Source organism: Rattus rattus, chromosome 15 (genome assembly GCF_011064425.1).
Source record: "Rattus rattus isolate New Zealand chromosome 15, Rrattus_CSIRO_v1, whole genome shotgun sequence".
Taxonomy (NCBI): Eukaryota; Metazoa; Chordata; class Mammalia; order Rodentia; family Muridae; genus Rattus; species Rattus rattus.
This window is the reverse complement of record NC_046168.1, coordinates 3008651-3028358: the sequence shown is the minus strand read 5'-3', so window position 1 is coordinate 3028358 and position 19708 is coordinate 3008651. Positions and strand designations below refer to the sequence as shown.

The following is a 19708-nucleotide window of genomic DNA, read 5'->3' as shown; positions in this document are numbered from 1 at the left end:
CCTCTTTCCAAATCTCTTCTCTTTCCTTTATCTTTCCCTTTCTGTGTTTGACAACCAACTGTGGGTAATTGAAACCCTGGCAAGGGAAAGTGTGGATAAGCAGGATGACCACAGTGTAGACTTTATCTTCTTCTTTCCAGTGTTATTGGTAAACTCACATCTTGAATCAGCTGGCCCTTTCTGAAGCTGGCTGCCTGCTTCTGCATCCTTGTGGATCTGGCATGAGAGCAGGGGAGACAGATGTTACTGTGAGCATAGGGGACAAATCCTGGCTCTGCCACTTCCTGGTTGCAAATCCCTGGCAAATGCTCCAACTTCCTTGAGTTTCAGAACATATTAATACAATGAGCAGGAAAGCAGAACTACTGTGTGAATAGAAAAATACTGGTATGGAAGTGGCAAAATGCTTGACTGGAAGGTACTAACTGGGGGCACATGAAGGTAGCAGTGAGCAGTCTGTGAGGGAGGCCTGAGGCATCACACTTCCTCCCCCCCCCAAAAAAAACATATATTTACCTCTCTACTCAGTACACCCTTGAGCACCTTTGCCAGAACCTCTTGGGAATGTGTAGTTCACCCATCCCACGTCCTGCCTATCGCTTGGTGACAAGGCCCTTCACAGTTTGCACAATGGCGTCCTTGTCAATACCAAAGATCTTCAGTAGCTCAGCTGGCTTCCCACTTCATGGTACTTGGCTGACAGCCAGGCGAGTGACGGTGACTCCAGGTTCTCCCGCTGTGGCAGCAGACACTGCCTTGCCTATGCCACCTTCATAGTAGTGGTCCTCTGTGGTGAGGATCCTGCCTTTGGTTGCTTGGGCAGAGTCAAGAATGAGCTTTCTGTCCAGGGGCACGAAGATGAAGGGGTCCAGCACACGGATGCCGATCTTTCTTCAGCATCTCTGCAACAGCCGAGGCCTCCTACAGAGTTACACCAGCCCCGATCACTGTCACTGTCATCCTTGCTCTTCAGGACCACCCTGGCTTGGCCAACCTGGAAATTCTCTTTGTTGCTATAGATAATGGCATTTCTGGGCGGCTGGTCTGGATGAAGCAGATGCCCTTTGTATTGGCTGCTAATTCCACTGCCTTCTCTGCTGCAACTCTGTAACGGGTAAAAGACAGTAGACATAGGGTCGGACGGAAACATGACCAGGTCTTCCAGGGCCATCCTAGAGGGCCTGTCTTCCCCAGTGGGAAGCCGCAGTGGGAGCCACAGAGATTGAGGTTGCTGCAGTCGTGCGAATCTAGTCGAAGGCCCGTGTGAAGAAGGCTGCAAAAGTGCTACAGATGGGCACTGTCCTGTCACGTGTGGCACAGCCCACAGCAATGCTCACCATGTTTTGCTCAGCAATGCAGCACTTAATGAAACGCTCTGAGTGCACCTTTCTGAAGAGCTTCGAGAAGGTGGGATTTTTGGATTCACCATCCAGGGCGATGATGCGGTCACTGGAATGGCCCAGCTTGGCAAGGGCCAGTCCGTAGGCCTTCCGGGTGGTTATCTTGTCCCCTACTTTGTATCTGGGTGGGCTAGGCATTCAGATGTTGGCAGTATCCACTAAAGGGGCATCCTCCTGAGGGGGAGTGGCCAGGATCTTCTTTTTGTTCTGAACCTGACTGTACGTCTCCTGGATAATGTGCTCATCCATGTTTTTGGGGAGGGACTTCCCGTGCCATGCCTCCTTGTCTTCGATCCCTGTGATCGCGCGGCCCTCGAAGGTCTTGGCAATGATGATTGTTGGTTGGTGCTTGGCCTGACCAAATGTCTTGCACAGCTCCCCCACGCTGTGTCCATCCACAATGATGGTGTGCCAGCCAAAGGCCTCACAACGCTTCTGGTAGATGTTTACCTGTGCTGCAGCGGAGTTAGGTCGCTCTGGGCCAGATGGTTGATGTAAAAAATGGCAATGAGGTTGTCCAGCTTGTAAATTCCAGCAAAGGCCATGGCCTCCCAGATGGAGCCCTCAGACACCTCCCTGTCTCCCAGCATGCAATAGACCTCGGTAGCTGGCTTTGTCGAAGTATTTGCCTGTGTATGCTATCCTGCAAGCAGCTCCCAGCCCCTGGCCCAGGGAGCCAGTGGCCACTTCGGTGAAGGTTTGTTTCGGGACAGAAAGCCCATCCAAGTCAGAGCTGATCTTCCTCAGGTTCAGCAGCTCCATCTCGGGCAGGAAGCCAGCTTCAGCCCAGACTGCATGTAACATGGGAGCTGCATGGTCTTGGAGAGTACAAAGCGATCATTATGAGGGGTTTGGGAATCCTTGTAGCACATGGTATGGAAAAACAGGACAGCCATGGTCTCAGCAGTGCTGCAGCATGATGTGGGATGGCCCGACCCTGCTGCAGTGGTGGCCTAGATGGATGGAACTGATGCACAGGCGATTGGCTTGTTCTTCAGGGCCTGGAGCTTCTGCTTATCTGGCTTGTGCTAACCTTCCATGGTGCGGTTAGGTGAGGACGAAGATGCTGACTGAGGACAGAGACACAGAGCCAGTGGTGGCTCAGGACGTGACTGGCAGTGACCTGGCAGTGACCTGGCACTGCACTTCCAACAGTCTTTCCAGGGATAGCTAACACTCAGAGGCATAGTGCACAAGTGTGATTGAATCTTGACTTTGTCAGTTTGTCCAAGACAAAGCATTTTGTCTGAGTTTGAGTCTGTTAATTTTTAAAGATTATTTGAGAGAGAGAGAGAGAGAGAGAGAGAGAGAGAGAGAGAGAGAGAGAGAGAGAGAGAGAGAGAGAGAGCTGTCAGGACTGAACTCAAGTTGTCAAGTTTGTGGGCAAGTGCCTGTATCCATGGAGTCATCACTACAGCCTGTTTCTTCCTTCCTTCCTTCCTTCCTTCCTTCCTTCCTTCCTTCCTTCCTTCCTTCCTTCCTTCTTTCTTTCTTTCTTTCTTTTATTTTTTATAGCAGACAAAATATCTTTATTAAAGTGATGTTAGCTAATTTCACAGGACAAATTGGCTGATACCACAGGAAGGCAGGTAGCATACTATTATAGATAAATGTACTGTTTCTTTTTTTTCCCATCTTTATTAAATTGGGTATTTCTTATTTACACTTCAAATGTTATTCCCTTTCCCGGTTTCCAGGCCAGCATCCCCCTAACCCCTTCCCCTCCCTTTCTATATGGGTGTTCCCCTCCACATTCTCCCCCCACTACCGCCCTCCCCCCAAGAATCCCTTTGACTGGGGGTTCAGCCTTGGCAGGACCAAGGGCTTCCCCTTCCACTGGTGCTCTTACTAGGCTATTCATTGCTAACTATGAGTTTGGAGCCCAGGGTCAGTCCATGTATAGTCTTTGGGTAGTGGCTTAGTCCCTGGAAGCTCTGGTTGGTTGGCATTGTTGTTCATATGGGGTCTCAAGCCCCTTCATCTTAGCCTGTTTCTTAACTAGAATCATTATGTTGTTTTTCTAGAGAACAGTATCACAATCACAGCATTTATCGTTACTGTTGTTGTTGTTGTTGATGGTGGTGGTGCTTTTTTTAGTTAGTTTTGATGCATCACACTACAAATTGACAATGCGGATATGAGGATGCTGGCAAAGGAGCTGCAGCAGCTGGCAGAGGGCAAATGTCTTTGGATGGTGCCTTGTACAGTGCCACGCTTAGAAATGAAGTGCATCTTGGTCAGGTGTCTCTTCACAGCAATAGAGCAGTGAGGTTCTAAGACAGGGTGTAACTGTGGATTGGGTAGATACTCCAGTATACTGTTCCCAGTTTTCAGAGTAAGCAATTAAAATTTATGGTCATTAAGTGTGTTGTTCAAGTAGCCATTTTTCAAGTATAAACATATAGACTACAGAGGTCATGTTTGTTTTGTATACATAAAACTATAGGGAAGCTATGATAGTTACATCATATTTAGTCTGTAGATTCTGTGTTGCTTATTTCTCATCTCACTGCTTCATAGATCCCTGGGTAGTAGGAATCCCTTCTGTGGTTTTTCTGCTCATGTTTCCAGGCTACAGCTGGGAGACGATGGACAGACACAGGTATTTGAATCTCTTCCTGGTCAACTGCTGTGCTCACAGTGCTTTGAGCCATCAATGGAAGGAAATTGAATGAGAGTGCTCTACATGCCAATCTGGGCTGGCATCTTATCACTTAGCCAGGCTTTGGTCTCGTATCTTGTGTTCAATGCCGGTAACGATATCTCTAAGCTTGATTAGCAGCATTTACATCCCAGTAAGCATGAATCCGAATTCGCTTTAGCATGATGCTTCACCAGGGAGAAACGCAGACACTGCTCTGTGCCAGAGGCCACAGAAGAGGCCATGGGTTCCTTTCTTGGGATGCTCTTATTAAAATATGACACCATTTCAAGGATTTACTTTTCTCAACTTGAGTGAGTAAAACTTGCCACATGGTTTTCTAAAATGTCACTCTGTCTGAAGTAGTCCCGGGATTGGATGCTTGTTGGAAAAAAAAAAATCTCTATTCAGGGAAGTACTCAGGCATGGATAGCAGGTGTGCTAGGAGTTGGCCGGCTACTCCCATATTCATTCCGTTATTCTCCATGTTTCCCTCTAGCAGTAAACTCAACTCTTCCTTTATTTTGTCCCGTGGTTTTTGGGTGCACAGATCCCATACACAATTCCAGAATCAGGCAATGGCTGACACAATCCAACTTCAATATTCTTCTCCTGGTCTCCCATATTAATTTCCTTTGAGTCAAGTGACCTATTTCAGGGGAAGGAAATATATCACTGGAGCTGGGTATGTGCCAGTGGAGGTAACCTGTTCCTTTCCATGGATCATTTATGATAAAAAAAATGTGAGGTTCGAAACAGAGGCAGCTATTTTCCTATTTTTGCTGTCATTGAATAAAGTTTCAGTTACTGTGTATATTTGAATGAATATCCATCAAATGGATTCTGATAATGAAGTTGACTTGTGGAAGGCAGAACTGAAAAAAACAAACACAAGCAAAAAACCAAAACCACCAAGACACCTAGGGTCTGTGGAAGTATTGCCTAAACGGCCAGCAAGCTTCACTGTAAGACTCTTCCAACTAGAACTCAATTGCAAAACCATTTGAATAGTTTTCAGTGATTTGCTAAAAATTCTGATCTCATATTTAACATCTCTAATAAATACCTTTACTCTGAATAGATTATGCTCTTTTTTTTTTTTGACAATTGGAATGACTTCTTCAACTTGTCTCTTGATGGTCAATGAGTCAGAAATATAAGAAATGGTGAGTCTTCCACTAGCAGCCCTCAGATGAAGATGTAGAACTCTCAGCTCTTCCTGTACCATGCCTGCCTAGACGCTACCATGGTCCTACCTTGATGATAGTGGACTGAGCCTCTGAACCTGTAAGCCAGCCCCACTTAAATGTTTTCCTTATAAGACTTGCCTTGGTTATGGTGTCTGTTCACAGCAGTAAAACCCTAACTAAGACAGAAGTTGGTACCAGGGACTGGGGTATTACTGTGATAGGCCTGACCATGCTTTTGTTTGGAAGAATGTGGATTTGGAGACTTTGGATTTGGAAAGCAGTGGAATGTTTTAAATCGGGCTTAATGGGCCACCCTAGAAGGAATATGGAAGACTGTTGCTTGGAGTAATTTGGACCTGGCCCAAGAGGTTTCAGAGGAGAAGAATTTCAGAACATGGTGTAGACTGTTTTTGTGGTATTTTGGTGAAGAATGTGGTTGCTTTTTGCCCTTGTCTGAACAGTCTACCTGAGGCTAAGGTAAAGAGATTTTTATTAATTGCATTGACAAAAGAAATTTCAATAAAAGTCCAACAGAGACTTCATTCTCTGGTTAAGTGTCATGAAGAACATTTTGAACAAGCATAGCAAGCTTAGAAAGGAAAAATATACAATATGTGGTTCGAGTATTAAAGGGATATTAGAAAGTGAAATGGAGCCAAATCCTGTGTTCTAGGAGATAACAGATTATGGGAGTAATGACCTCGGGGCAAGATTCCGCCCAGCAATTTAGGTCCAGGTATGGTAGTACAAGCCTTTAATCCCAGGAGGCAAAGACAAAATCTCTGAGTTTAGATCAGAGCAAGTTCTAGGTAAAGGATAACTTAAATTCAGCTTTGGCAGCCCACCCCTTTAATCCCAGTGCTTAGGAGACAGGCATGCAGATCTCTGAATTCAAAGTCAGTCTACAGTGCAAGTTCCAGGACAGCCAAGCTTAGGCAGTGAAGAATTTGGAAAACAGAAAGCTGGTGATAATGTAATAGAACAAGGGGCCATGTTCCAGCTCCAGGAAGCAGCTTTAGCTACGTGGCTCTGGTTTTAGAGCGAAAAATAGATGGGACTACTGTGACAATTGATGCTGGTTAGCTGGAGCTAAGAAATTAGTGGTGATTGAGAAGAGACCAGCATGACTGAGGTGAAATCTTCTGGGAAGTTTTTTCTGAGAGCACAAAGAAGCTGTGTTCCAGAGATGGCCAAGGTTGTACCTTGTGCTGCAGCTGTACTTGGTAATGTGTAAGAGTCACCCAGGTAGTACTCTGGGCATGAAGGAGTCATGAAGAAAAACTGAGGCTTGGCAATGTGAGAGGCCGTAGAAGCCAATTGGTGTAGTTGACAGCCCTGGACTGAAGGGGTCATGCAAAGGAGTTGAGTCTTGGTACCACGAAGAGAGCTTATGAGAGGCTATTGGTGAAGCCAAGTTGTAGTGGGAAACTCCAGTATATTAGAGACAACAGTACCATGGGATGATCACCAAGAACAGCTGAGACAATGGAGTGGATCAACCTGAGTTTAGAGTACTACAAAGGGCAGAGCTGGAGAAGTGACAGCAGCCCTTTGCAGGAGCCCAGAAGATCATGTATAGATCCCAGACATCGAAATAAGAAGCTGTAACATTGAAGTTACCCTTGGAGACTCCAGGATGTTCGAGACGTCAGAGCCATGAACTATCTGCTGAGGAAAGCTGCTAACAGGGAGTGGAACCAGCCCAGGAAAAAGAAGTTTGTTGTAATCAACAAAGATGAAAAAGGAGTGGAGATCTGAAGACGGCTTTGACAACAGACATGGAGATGCAGAGTTTGGAGTTTGCCCAGATGACTTCCTGCCTTGCTTTGAGGATTATAGTTAAGTGATTGGATGAGTCTCAGAAAAGACTTTGAACTTTGGACTTTTACCATTGTTGAGACTGCTATAGACTATGGAGACTTTGGAAGTTGGACTAAATATATTTTCATTATGCTATGTTTAGGAATGGCTCCCATAGACTTATATTTGAACAAGCCTATTGGGGCCAGGGAGTGGAATGTGATGGTTTGTATATGTTTGGTTTGTATATGCTTGGTTTGTATGTTTGGCCTAGGGAATGGCACTATTAGGAGTTGTGGCCTTGTTGGCATAGGTGTGTCACTGTGAGCGTGGGCTTAAGACCCTCACCTTAGCTCCCTGGAAGTCAGTCTTCCATTAGCAGCCTTCAGATGAAGATGTAGATCTTTCAGCTCCTCCTGCACCATGCCTGCCTGGGTGCTGCCGTCCTCCCACTGATGGTAATGGACTGAACCTCTGAACTTGTAAGCCAGCCCCAATTAAATGTTGTCTGTATAAGAGAAAAAAAAAGAAATGGCAAGTACAGATCCCAATATAGACTAAATTCTTTGCTTGCATAACTGTTGCACATTTTTGTCAGGGTTGAGAGATGATAATTGCTCTATTTGACAGCATTTGCAGTCTTTTGATAGAAGGAAAAATAATTATATAATCTGTATGGCAAATGACTCTCTCTCATCTCCTTCTGGTCTACCTTTATGACTTTAAAGGGAATATAGAGCTGTAGCCCAAATGATTTTCTCTCTGACTTTCAACTAATGAAGTCTCATAAAGGATTCTGTGGACAGTAATGGATGTTTTGACAAGTTTGCTTCATTTGGAACAATTTCTTTCCCTGGGTGTGTATCTGCTCAGAGCTGCACACATGCCAATTCTGGCCTATGGTTGTGACTTGAGAGGATGAGGTAGGGGATGCTTCAGGGAAAGGCTTCTCGGTTCTTTAAAAAACAGGGGATTTTGAATTGCTGTACCTCTAGGCTTCTTATTGTGTGAGTCTTTTCAGCGGGTTGTCAGCGTCTTCTTTCTTTATGTCTTAACTTGTGTCACAAAAAAGCATCCTGATGCATTCTGTCAGGACCATGTGAGTTAGGGAGTTGTTGATTCCCCTAAGGAGCCTAAAAAGAGAAAAAGAAAAAGACATCTAAATATATCTACAGTGGTTCTTTTATGCATATGTGGCCACACTGGTTCTCTGTGCACAGCAATACTCTTAACATGAACAAGATGAGTGGTCTGTGTAATTGCTGAATCTGGAGGGCTCTATTTCGCAAAGCAGTGGTACTTGAACATTATTTGTAGATTATCATAAATTCATGGGCTCACTCTCATACACATTTAAGAAAACATCTTTTATGAGTATATACAGGGAGAGTATTGAAATACTTAATAAGCATTTTAAGAATCTAAATTCATGTACAACTCAAGGAAGAAATAAAAAGAAATCAGACAGGTGTGGTGCAGCACATCTTTAATCTTAGCACTGGAGAAGTAAAGGCAGGTGGACCTCTTAGTTCGAGGCCAGCCTTATCTATAGTGGGAGTTCCAGGACAGTCAGGGATACACAGAGAAACCCTGCCTTGAAAAACCAAGTAAATAAATTGTAGGCTTAGGGTTTTTAAAACCTACTTTTAATAAGGGTTCTCAAATGCGTCATCTCACTCCCCACTTCTAGCCCGCTGTCCAAAGGTAGGCAAGAGAAGATAGTAAATAGGACCAGGGGATTTGGACTAGTTTAGAAGTAGTTCCTTGGGGGCAATTTGAAGCTCTGTTTGTCATGATACCAGCAATAAAGTTCAGTAGTGTCAGGATAGCAAATCCAACCAGCAGCATGATCTAGCAGAAACTGCCAGTCCTCTGCCACCAAATCAGCAAGAATCTGTGGCATTGACCAGGACCAGCAGAGGTGCCAGGAGACGTTCTGTGACATGCTTCAGTGAAGTGAAAAAGCAGTGAATATGAAGACTTGAGACCAATGAAGCATTGCAACACTAGCGATGCAAGCATACCGTCACTGTCCACTGAGACCTAGTTATACTCTCTCCAAACATTACTTGTCTTCCCATGAGCCTTACCTTAGTAAAACACCACATGAGTCAGCCTCAACACATGAATTTGTATCAGTAAAGAAACCAGATGAGTCTGTATCACTTGACATATCCAGAAACTTCCACTTCAGTAAACAAATAAAAAGAAATTAATCATGTATTCCTTGGTATTCTCTGTTCTAAATTTATAAAACTCTTATCAAGTGTCCTAAGTTATAGGACATAGTAAGTCATTAAAATAATCATGATTTACAGATCAGTTGTTTGTTGACTCTTAGGAATTGTGGCTCTGATGTGTTGATAGCAGGGCTGTTAGTTCTTAAGTAACACCCTGAGCTTAGATACAGGGACTTTCATCGACCTTGTACCTCAGTCTCCCTGTTCTGTTCAGTGCATAGTCATTAGGAGATCATCAGTCTTAGGGAATAGAGAGTTGCTTTTAAAAACAGTAATATTATGCATGCTTCTGCTACACTAAGCAACCACATTAAAATTCATTCCTAGATTTTATAATACTGCCTGAAACTTTATATGGCTAAATTCTCTCTTATCGAGTAAACCATGAAAATCACTTACTGGAATGTCATTTTTAATTAAGCCTAAAGTATACTTGAGGCCAAATGAGAGGTTGTGCAGTGTGAAGGTTAAGTATGTACCTCTATTGCTAGGGTTTGCAGTCACAGTCTGTCACTAACATATTCTTTAAAAATATTTTTATTAATTTTTTGGATTTTTGTACAAATTGTTTTGATTGTATTCACCCTTACTTCTCTGTCTAAGACCTCCAAAATCCACTCCGACCTCTCCATCCTTCCAGACTTTGTGTATTATTATCATTATTTTTCAATAATCCATTGAATCTAATTTGTGTTGTCCATACATCTCTGTCTCTGTCTCTGTCTCTGTCTGTCTCTCTCTCTCTCTCATCTATCTATCTATCTATCTATCTATCTATCTATCTATCTATCTATCTATCTATCTATCATCTATCATCTATAAATAATGTTTGTATTCCTGGCTATGATAGTTGTCGACCTCTTAGGAGCCTACCCTTAAAGAAAGCATTCTCCCTACTCCAGAAGCCTTCATTTGTCTGTAGCTCCTCAGTTAGGGCTAAGGGCTTGTGAACTCTCCCATCCAGGCTAGAGTGTTAACTGGCTAAACCTTGTGCAGGTAGCCACAGATGCTGTGAGTGCATAAGTGTAGTGACCCTATGATATATAGGAGAAAGTTTTACCTTGGTCTTCCCCAACCTTGGGTTCTAATAATGTTTCTGCCCACTCTTTCCTGATTATCCCTGACCTTGAAAGGACATGAGACAGATGTTCCAATGGTGGCTGAGTACTTTGGCCAGTTGCGGGTTTTTGTGTCAACTGTCTACTGTCCATTGTGCATAAAAACTTCTTGAATATGGACTGAGAACTTCACTGATCTATGAGTGAAGAGATATGAATTTAGAGTCCCATTTCATACTAAGTCCATTTAGCAGAATAGTAGGTTCATTTCTGGGGCCTATGAGTTACAAGCCATGAGCTTGGTCAGATTATAGTACTGGGCAAGTGTTGCCTCTGGTGGAGTGAGCCTAAAATTCAACCAGAAAGTGACTGGCTACTCTCAATTACATTTATGTCACTATAGTACCCATGGACATATTTTACTATAATAGTCACAGCTCCTTTTTTTTTTTTTTTTTAATTGGATTTTTTCTTATATACATTTCAAGTGTTATTCCCTTTCCCGGTTTCCGGGCAAACATCCCCCTCCCCCTCCCCTTCCTTATGGGTGTTCCCCTCCCAACCCTCCCCCCATTACCGCCCTCCCCCCAAAAGTCTAGTTCACTGGGGGTTCAGTCTTAACAGGACCCAGGGCTTCCCTTCCACTGGTGCTCTTACTAGGATATTCATTGCTACCTATGAGGTCAGAGTCCAGGGTCAGTCCATGTATAGTCTTTAGGTAGTGGCTTAGTCCTGGAAGCTCTGGTTGCTTGGCATTGTTGTACATATGGGGTCTCGAGGCCCCTTCAAGCTCTTCCAGTTCTTTCTCTGATTCCTTCAACAGGGTCCTATTCTCAGTTCAGTGGTTTGCTGCTGGCATTCGCCTCTGTATTTGCTGTATTCTGGCTGGGTTTCTCAGGAGCGATCTACATCCAGCTCCTGTCAGCCTGCACTTCTTTGCTTCATCCATCTTGTCTAATTGGGTGGCTGTGTATGTATGGGCCACATGTGGGGCAGGCTCTGAATGGGTGTTCCTTTAGTCTCTGTTTTAATCTTTGCCTCTCCCTTCCCTGCCAAGGGTATTCTTGTTCCCCTTTTAAAGAAGGAGTGAAGCATTCACATTTTGATCATCCGTCTTGAGTTTCATTTGTTCTAGGCATCTAGGGTAATTCAAGCATTTGGGCTAATAGCCAATTATCAATGAGTGCATACCATGTGTGTTTTTCTGTGATTGGGTTAGCTCACTCAGGATGATATTTTCCAGTTCCAACCATTTGCCTACGAATTTCATAAACTCGTTGTTTTTGATAGCTGAGTAATATTCCATTGTGTAGATGAACCACATTTTCTGTATCCATTCCTCTATTGAAGGGCATCTGGGTTCTTTCCAGCTTCTGGCTATTATAAATAAGGCTGCGATGAACATAGTGGAGCACGTGTCTTTTTTATATGTTGGGGCATCTTTTGGGTATATGCCCAGGAGGGGTATAGCTGGATCCTCAGGCAGTTCAATGTCCAATTTTCTGAGGAACCTCCAGACTGATTTCCAGAATGGTTGTACCAGTCTGCAATCCCACCAACAATGGAGGAGTGTTCCTCTTTCTCCACATCCTCGCCAGCATCTGCTGTCGCCTGAGGTTTTGATCTTAGCCATTCACACTGGTGTGAGGTGAAATCTCAGGGTTGTTTTGATTTGCATTTCCCTTATGACTAAAGATGTTGAACATTTCTTTAGGTGTTTCTCAGCCCTTCGGCATTCCTCAGCTGTGAATTCTTTGTTTAGCTCTGAACCCCATTTTTAATAGGGTTATTTGTTTCCCTGCAGTCTAACTTCTTGAGTTCTTTGTATATTTTGGATATAAGGCCTCTATCTGTTGTAGGATTGGTAAAGATCTTTTCCCAATCTGTTGGTTGCCGTTTTGTCCTAACCACAGTGTCCTTTGCCTTACAGAAGCTTTGCAGTTTTATGAGATCCCATTTGTCGATTCTTGATCTTAGAGCGTAAGCCATTGGTGTTTTGTTCAGGAAATTTTTTCCAGTGCCCATGTGTTCCAGATGCTTCCCTAGTTTTTCTTCTATTAGTTTGAGTGTGTCTGGTTTGATGTGGAGGTCCTTGATCCACTTGGACTTAAGCTTTGTACAGGGTGATAAGCATGGATTGATCTGCATTCTTCTACATGTTGACCTCCAGTTGAACCAGCACCATTTGCTGAAAATGCTATCTTTTTTCCATTGGATGGTTTTGGCTCCTTTGTCAAAAATCAAGTGACCATAGGTGTGTGGGTTCATTTCTGAGTCTTCAATTCTATTCCATTGGTCTATCTGTCTGTCTCTGTACCAATACCATGCAGTTTTTATCACTATTGCTCTGTAATACTGCTTGAGTTCAGGGATAGTGATTCCCCCTGAAGTCCTTTTATTGTTGAGGATAGCTTTAGCTATCCTGGGTTTTTTGTTATTCCAGATGAATTTGAAAATTGTTCTGTCTAACTCTTTGAAGAATTGGATTGGTATTTTGATGGGGATTGCATTGAATCTGTAGATTGCTTTTTGGTAAAATGGCCATTTTTACTATATTAATCCTGCCAATCCATGAGCATGGGAGATCTTTCCACCTTCTGAGGTCTTCTTCAATTTCTTTCTTCAGTGTCTTGAAGTTCTTATTGTACAGATCTTTTACTTGCTTGGTTAAAGTCACACCGAGGTACTTTATATTATTTGGGTCTATTATGAAGGGTGTCGTTTCCTAATTTCTTTCTCAGCTTGTTTCTCTTTTGTATAGAGGAAGGCAACTGATTTATTTGAGTTAAATTTATACCCAGCCACTTTGCTGAAGGTGTTTATCAGCTGTAGTAGTTCTCTGGTGGAACTTTTGGGATCACTTAAATATACTATCATATCATCTGCAAATAGTGATATTTTGACTTCTTCTTTTCGATCTGTATCCCTTGACCTCCTTTTGTTGTCTGATTGCTCTGGCTAGAACTTCAAGAACTATATTGAATAAGTAGGGAGAGAGTGGGCAGCCTTGTCTAGTCCCTGATTTTAGTGGGATTGCTTCAAGTTTCTCTCCATTTAGTTTAATGTTAGCAACTGGTTTGCTGTATATGGCTTTTACTATGTTTAGGTATGGGCCTTGAATTCCTATTCTTTCCAGGACTTTTATCATGAAGGGGTGTTGAATTTTGTCAAATGCTTTCTCAGCATCTAATGAAATGATCATGTGGTTTTGTTCTTTCAGTTTGTTTATATAATGGATCACGTTGATGGTTTTCCGTATATTAAACCATCCCTGCATGCCTGGGATGAAGCCTACTTGATCATGGTGGATGATTGTTTTGATGTGCTCTTGGATTAGGGTTTGCCAGAATTTTATTGAGTATTTTTTGCATCGATATTCATAAGGAAATTGGTCTGAAGTTCTCTTTCTTTGTTGGGTCTTTGTGTAGTTTAGGTATAAGAGTAATTGTGACTTCATAGAAGGAATTCGGTAGTGCTCCATCTGTTTCAATTTTGTGGAATAGTTTGGATAATATTGGTACGAGGTCTTCTATGAAGGTCTGATAGAATTCTGCACTAAACCTGTCTGGACCTGGGCTCTTTTTGGTTGGGAGACCTTTAATGACTGCTTCTATTTCCTTAGGAGTTATGGGGTTGTTTAACTGGTTATCTGTTCCTGATTTAACTTCGGTACCTGGTATCTGTCTAGGAAATTGTCCATTTCCTGCAGTTTTTCAAGTTTTGTTGAATATAGGTTTTTATAGTAAGATCTGATGATTTTTTGAATTTCCTCTGAATCTGTAGTTATGTCTCCCTTTTCATTTCTGATTTTGTTAATTTGGACGCACTCTCTGTGTCCTCTCGTTAGTCTGGCTAAGGGTTTATCTATCTTGTTGATTTTCTCAAAGAACCAACTTTTGGTTCTGTTGATTCTTTCTATGGTCCTTTTTGTTTCTACTTGGTTGATTTCGGCTCTGAGTTTGATTATTTCCTGCCTTCTACTCCTCCTGGATGTATTTGCTTCTTTTTGTTCTAGAGCTTTTAGGTGTGCTGTCAAGCTGCTGACATATGCTCTTTCCTGTTTCTTTCTGCAGGCACTCAGCGCTATGAGTTTTCCTCTTAGCACAGCTTTCATTGTGTCCCATAAGTTTGGGTATGTTGTACCTTCATTTTCATTAAATTCTAAAAAGTTTTAATTTTCTCTTTATTTCTTCCTTGACCAGGTTATCATTGAGTAGAGCATTGTTTAATTTCCAAGTATATGTGGGCATTCTTCCTTTATTGTTATTGAAGACCAGTTTTAGGCCGTGGTGGTCCGATAGCACGCATGGGATTATTTCTATCTTTCTGTACCTGTTGAGGCCCATTTTTTGACCAATTATATGGTCAATTTTGGAGAAAGTACCATGAGGAGCTGAGAAGAAGGTATATCCTTTTGCTTTAGGATAGAATGTTCTATAAATATCCGTTAAGTCCATTTGGCTCATGACTTCTCTTAGTCTGTCTACATCTCTGTTTAATTTCTGTTTCCATGATCTGTCCATTGATGAGAGTGGGGTGTTGAAATCTCCCACTATTATTGTGTGAGGTGCAATGTGTGTTTTGAGCTTTAGTAAAGTTTCTTTTACATATGTAGGTGCCCTTGTATTTGGGGCATAGATATTTAGGATTGAGAGTTCATCTTGGTGGATTTTTCCTTTGATGAATATGAAGTGTCCTTCCTTATCTTTTTTGATGACTTTTAGTTGAAAATTGACTTTATTTGATATTAGAATGGCTACTCCAGCTTGCCTCTTCTGACCATTTGCTTGGAAAGTCTTTTTCAAGACTTTCACTCTGAGGTAGTGTCTGTCTTTGTCTCTGAGGTGTGTTTACTGTAGGAAGCAGACTGCAGGGCCTTAGTTGAGTATCCAGTTTGTTAATCTATGTTTTTTATTGGGAGTTGAGGCCATTGATGTTGAGAGATATTAAGGAATAGTGATTATTGCTTCCTGTTATATTCATATTTGGATGTGAGGTTATGTTTGTGTGCTTTCATTCTCTTTGTTTTGTTGCCAAGACGATTAGTTTCTTGCTTCTTCTAGGGTATAGCTTGCCTCCTTATGTTGGGCTTTACCATTTATTATCCTTTGTAGTGCTGGATTTGTAGAAAGATATTGTGTAAATTTGGTTTTGTCATGGAATATCTTGGTTTCTCCATCTATGTTAATTGAGAGTTTTGCAGGATACAGTAGCCTGGGCTGGCATTTGTGTTCTGTTAGGGTCTGTATGACATCAGTCCAGGATCTTCTGGCCTTCATAGTTTCTGGCGAGAAGTCTGGTGTGATTCTGATAGGTCTGCCTTTATATGTTACTTGACCTTTTTCCCTTACTGCTTTTAATATTCTTTCTTTATTTTGTGCGTTTGGTGTTTTGACTATTATGTGACAGGAGGTGTTTCTTTTCTGGTCCAATCTATTTGGAGTTCTGAAGGCTTCTTGTATGCCTATGGGTATCTCTTTTTTTAGGTTAGGGAAGTTTTCTTCTATGATTTTGTTGAAGATATTTACTGGTCCTTTGAGCTGGGAGTCTTCACTCTCTTCTATACCTATTATCCTTAGGTTTGATCTTCTCATTGAGTCCTGGATTTCCTGTATGTTTTGGACCAGTAGCTTTTTCCGCTTTACATTATCTTTGACAGTTGAGTCAATAATTTCTATGGAATCTTCTGCTCCTGAGATTCTCTCTTCCATCTCTTGTATTCTGTTGGTGAAGCTTGTATCTACAGCTCCTTGTCTCTTCTTTTGGTTTTCTATATCCAGGGTTATTTCCATGTGTTCTTTCTTGATTGCTTCTATTTCCATTTTTAATTCCTTCAACTGTTTGATTGTGTTTTCCTGTAATTCTTTCAGGGATTTTTGCGATTCCTCTCTGTAGGCTTCTACTTGTTCTCTAAGGGAGTTCTTCACGTCTTTCTTGAAGTCCTCCAGCATCATGATCAAATATGATTTTGAAACTAGATCTTGCTTTTCTGGTGTGTTTGGATATTCCATGTTTGTTTTGGTGGGAGAATTGGGCTCCAATGATGCCATGTAGTCTTGGTTTCTGTTGCTTGTGTTCCTGCGCTTGCCTCTCGCCATCAGATTATCTCTAGTGTTACTTTGTTCTGCTATTTCTGACAGTGGCTAGAGTGTCCTATAAGCCTGTGTGTCAGGAGTGCTGTAGACCTGTTTTCCTGTTTTCGTTCTGCCAGTTATGGGGACAGAGTGTTCTGCTTTCGGGCGTGTAGTTTTTCTTCTCTACAGGTCTTCAGCTGTTCCTGTGGGCCTGTGTCTTGAGTTCACCAGGCAGGTCACTTGCAGCAGACAAGTTGGTCTTACCTGTGGTCCTGAGGCTCAAGTTCGCTCTCGGGGTGCTGCCCACGGGCTCTCTGCGGCGGCAGGAACCAGGAAGATCTGCGCCGCCCCTTCTGGGAGCTTCAGTGCACCAGGGTTCCAGATGGCCTTTGTTGTTTTCCTCTGACGTCCGAGATGTGTGTGCAGAGAGCAGTGTCTTCTGTTTTCCCAGGCTTGTCTGCCTCTCTGAAGGTTTAGCTCTCCCTCCCATGGGATTTGGGTGCAGAGAACTGTTTATCCGGTCTGTTTCCTTCAGGTTCCGGCGGTGTCTCAGGCAGGGGTCCTACCGCTTCTGGGCCCTCCCCCACGGGAGCCCAGAGGCCTTATGCAGTTTCCTCTTGGGCCAGGGATGTGGGCGGGGGTGGGCAGTGTTGGTGGTCTCTTCCGCTCTGCAGCCTCAGGAGTGCCCACCTGACTTTTTTTTTTTTTTTTTTGGTTTTTTTTTTTCGGAGCTGGGGACCGAACCCAGGGCCTTGCACTTTCTAGGGAAGCGCTCTACCACTGAGCTAAATCCTCAACCCTATATAGCTCCTTCTAGTATTATGAAATATAGCCAATAGAGAAAAGCTTACTGGATAACACTAATTCGATTCATTTATGTTTTGTAAACAACACGTGTGGCAGTTTCAGTCCCAGGGCCTTACTGTCAAGTTCTAGCATACATCCAAGAGCAGTAGCAAAAGACTGTTTTGGGTGTTTCGCTTACATTTTAAATACATATTTGTCTCTCAGTTTCTTTACCTATAAAATACAAAAATATATGCCTATGTCTCTTAAAAAAGTACTCTACTCAATTGGGTTTGTCAGTCAGAAACACGAAGCTTCCCAAATGGCCTAAGGCAGTAGTGGCTCTTGCTTCCCTGACCCAGCCATTTCTCTGGCTTTTGCTTGACCTGGTGGCTGAAATTTCATAAGTAGCCACACAGAAATTAATCCCAGGACTTTGGGGCTTGGTCTACTGTCAAGAATGTCTGTGCCTCTGCTTTTGCCAGGCAAAGGCATGGTGTAGCAGGTGAAGAATATTGGTATTTTTCATCAGTGCGTGGGAGCTTTCAACTGATGGTCACTATATGCATGGCTAACTGCTGGAGACAGGAGAATCAGTGGTGGGAAGCAAGCACAGATATGTTGGGACATCTTGAGTGTCTTGGGCAACAGATGAGAAAGGATACCATCTATGGAGTCTTTGAAGTTTATGATGTATTGGTAAGTAACCCTTATGTGACTGGATTATGGGGTTGTGGGGTTGTGGGGTTGTGGGGTTGTGGGGTTGTGGGGTTGTGGGGTTGTGGGAAAGGTAGCTTGAAGTACCTTTTGGTTTTTGAACAACCAAATGTACCTTAATGTTTAATAAACTGATTCTTCCTCACTGGCAAAAATCAGTTGTGCATCAAGCCTCACTGTTGGGCTTAAGAGTAGTGCAGAATGGAGATTTAGAAAAGTAGTTGTATGTGGTGTAGAAATATGGAAAGACACGTATATAATTAAGTTACCCAAGACAAAACAGCCATTGTGGAAGCTTTGGGAATAGAATCTAGGCCTGCTTGTCCTGTAGCCATTATAGGCTGGTATCTAGAGGAGACTGAAGTGGGCACACTCCTGAGGACAGAAAGTCTGGTCATGTTCAGGGTTTCTATTAATAGTTATTAGACTCTCAGGGGTCACATGGTGTCACCCCATCATCTTTCTTCACATGTCAAGTGGCAATTAAATGACCACAAATAGAAACATGACCATGTCTGTGGTTGCTTTAAAAGGCAAATGGATTCCCTCTTGGGAGGTTCTAGGGGCTTGAGGTACTTATGTGCAGCTTCTTGAGTTCAGTCTTGTATCTCCAGAACTGAGCTGCCTGTTGTGACTAGCAAACCATTGGGACAATTCCATTTCATTGAACATGAGGATCTGCTTTTGGAATCTGTGAGAGTCCAAAGGAATGATGGTGGTTTTCTTTGAGCAAAGATACTTGCAGAGTGTATGAGTGAAGAGAGTGGGTGGGCTGCTAGAGTGCTGGAGAGTGAAGGCTAACTTGTGTAAACGACAGCTTTTGACATTTTCTTGACAGATTTAGAAATCTTAAAACAAAATTATATGGCTTTGAAGGTAGCTTTTCTTGCATATTCCAAAGTCACATGAGCTGAACTGAGCATTAGGTCAAACACAGAGGCTTTGCAAATTCATTAGCATTTCTTGGACAATGGAAGCAGCCTGGGCTGGGCACCAGTCTTGCATAGCAAATGGATCAGTCAGCATTATCACTTGGTTTTTATTTTTTATTTGACAGTTATTATTTTATTCAGATAGCAGTCTTATTACACATTGTCCAAGAACATTCAAATAAGAACTCAAATTGAAAGTTAAAGATTGGTCTTCAAACATCATAACCAACAATGCTGAGTTTGCCTATGATCTCTCCCATATAAAACCACATCCACACCTCAGTGGCCACCAAACTATTCAGCACAGCTTCCTTAACTGTAAGGTGTTTGAAGCTATCAGTTTTAGCACTTTGAATTATTTTTTTCACACTGTGAATAGCTGTAGGGATTTTACCAGGGGTTGGGGAAAACAAGCTCAACCTTGGTGGAATGACAAAACGTGGTCAATCAAGGCTTCAAGTAAGTCACGGCAGCGGCCACAATAGATGGTGTCTTCTCGAAGTTATGGATGAACTTGACCATGGTTTAATCACTCAGTTTTAATTTACTAATGTGCAAATTTGTGTGTGTGTGTGTGTGTGTGTGTGTGTGTGACTCTAATATTTATTTTTGCAAGTGTTAAATATCACATCTTGACATTTTAGGATGTGAAGACTGTGGCAGAGATTGTCCTTATCCAAAATAGAGTGGTGTTTTTCCTCTCCTCTGGGTCTTCCCTCAGACTTCACTTTCTCCTTGTCTTTCTTAGTATTTGAAGATGCTGTTGTCTTACTGAATGCTTTGTCTGTTCCTATGGGCTACCTTTGTGTCACCCTCAAAATTTATGTTGAAATTTGGTATCCAACTTGATGTCTTATAGTATTAGGATAT

General features: G+C 42.6%; 2 pseudogenes; both read right to left on the bottom strand.

Moving 5' to 3' along the window:
• Positions 1-593: 593 nt before the first annotated feature.
• On the bottom strand, positions 594-2461 carry LOC116884899 (annotated as a pseudogene).
• Positions 2462-19050: 16589 nt separating this feature from the next.
• Positions 19051-19360, bottom strand: LOC116884255 (annotated as a pseudogene).
• Between the last annotated feature and the right edge of the window lie 348 nt (positions 19361-19708).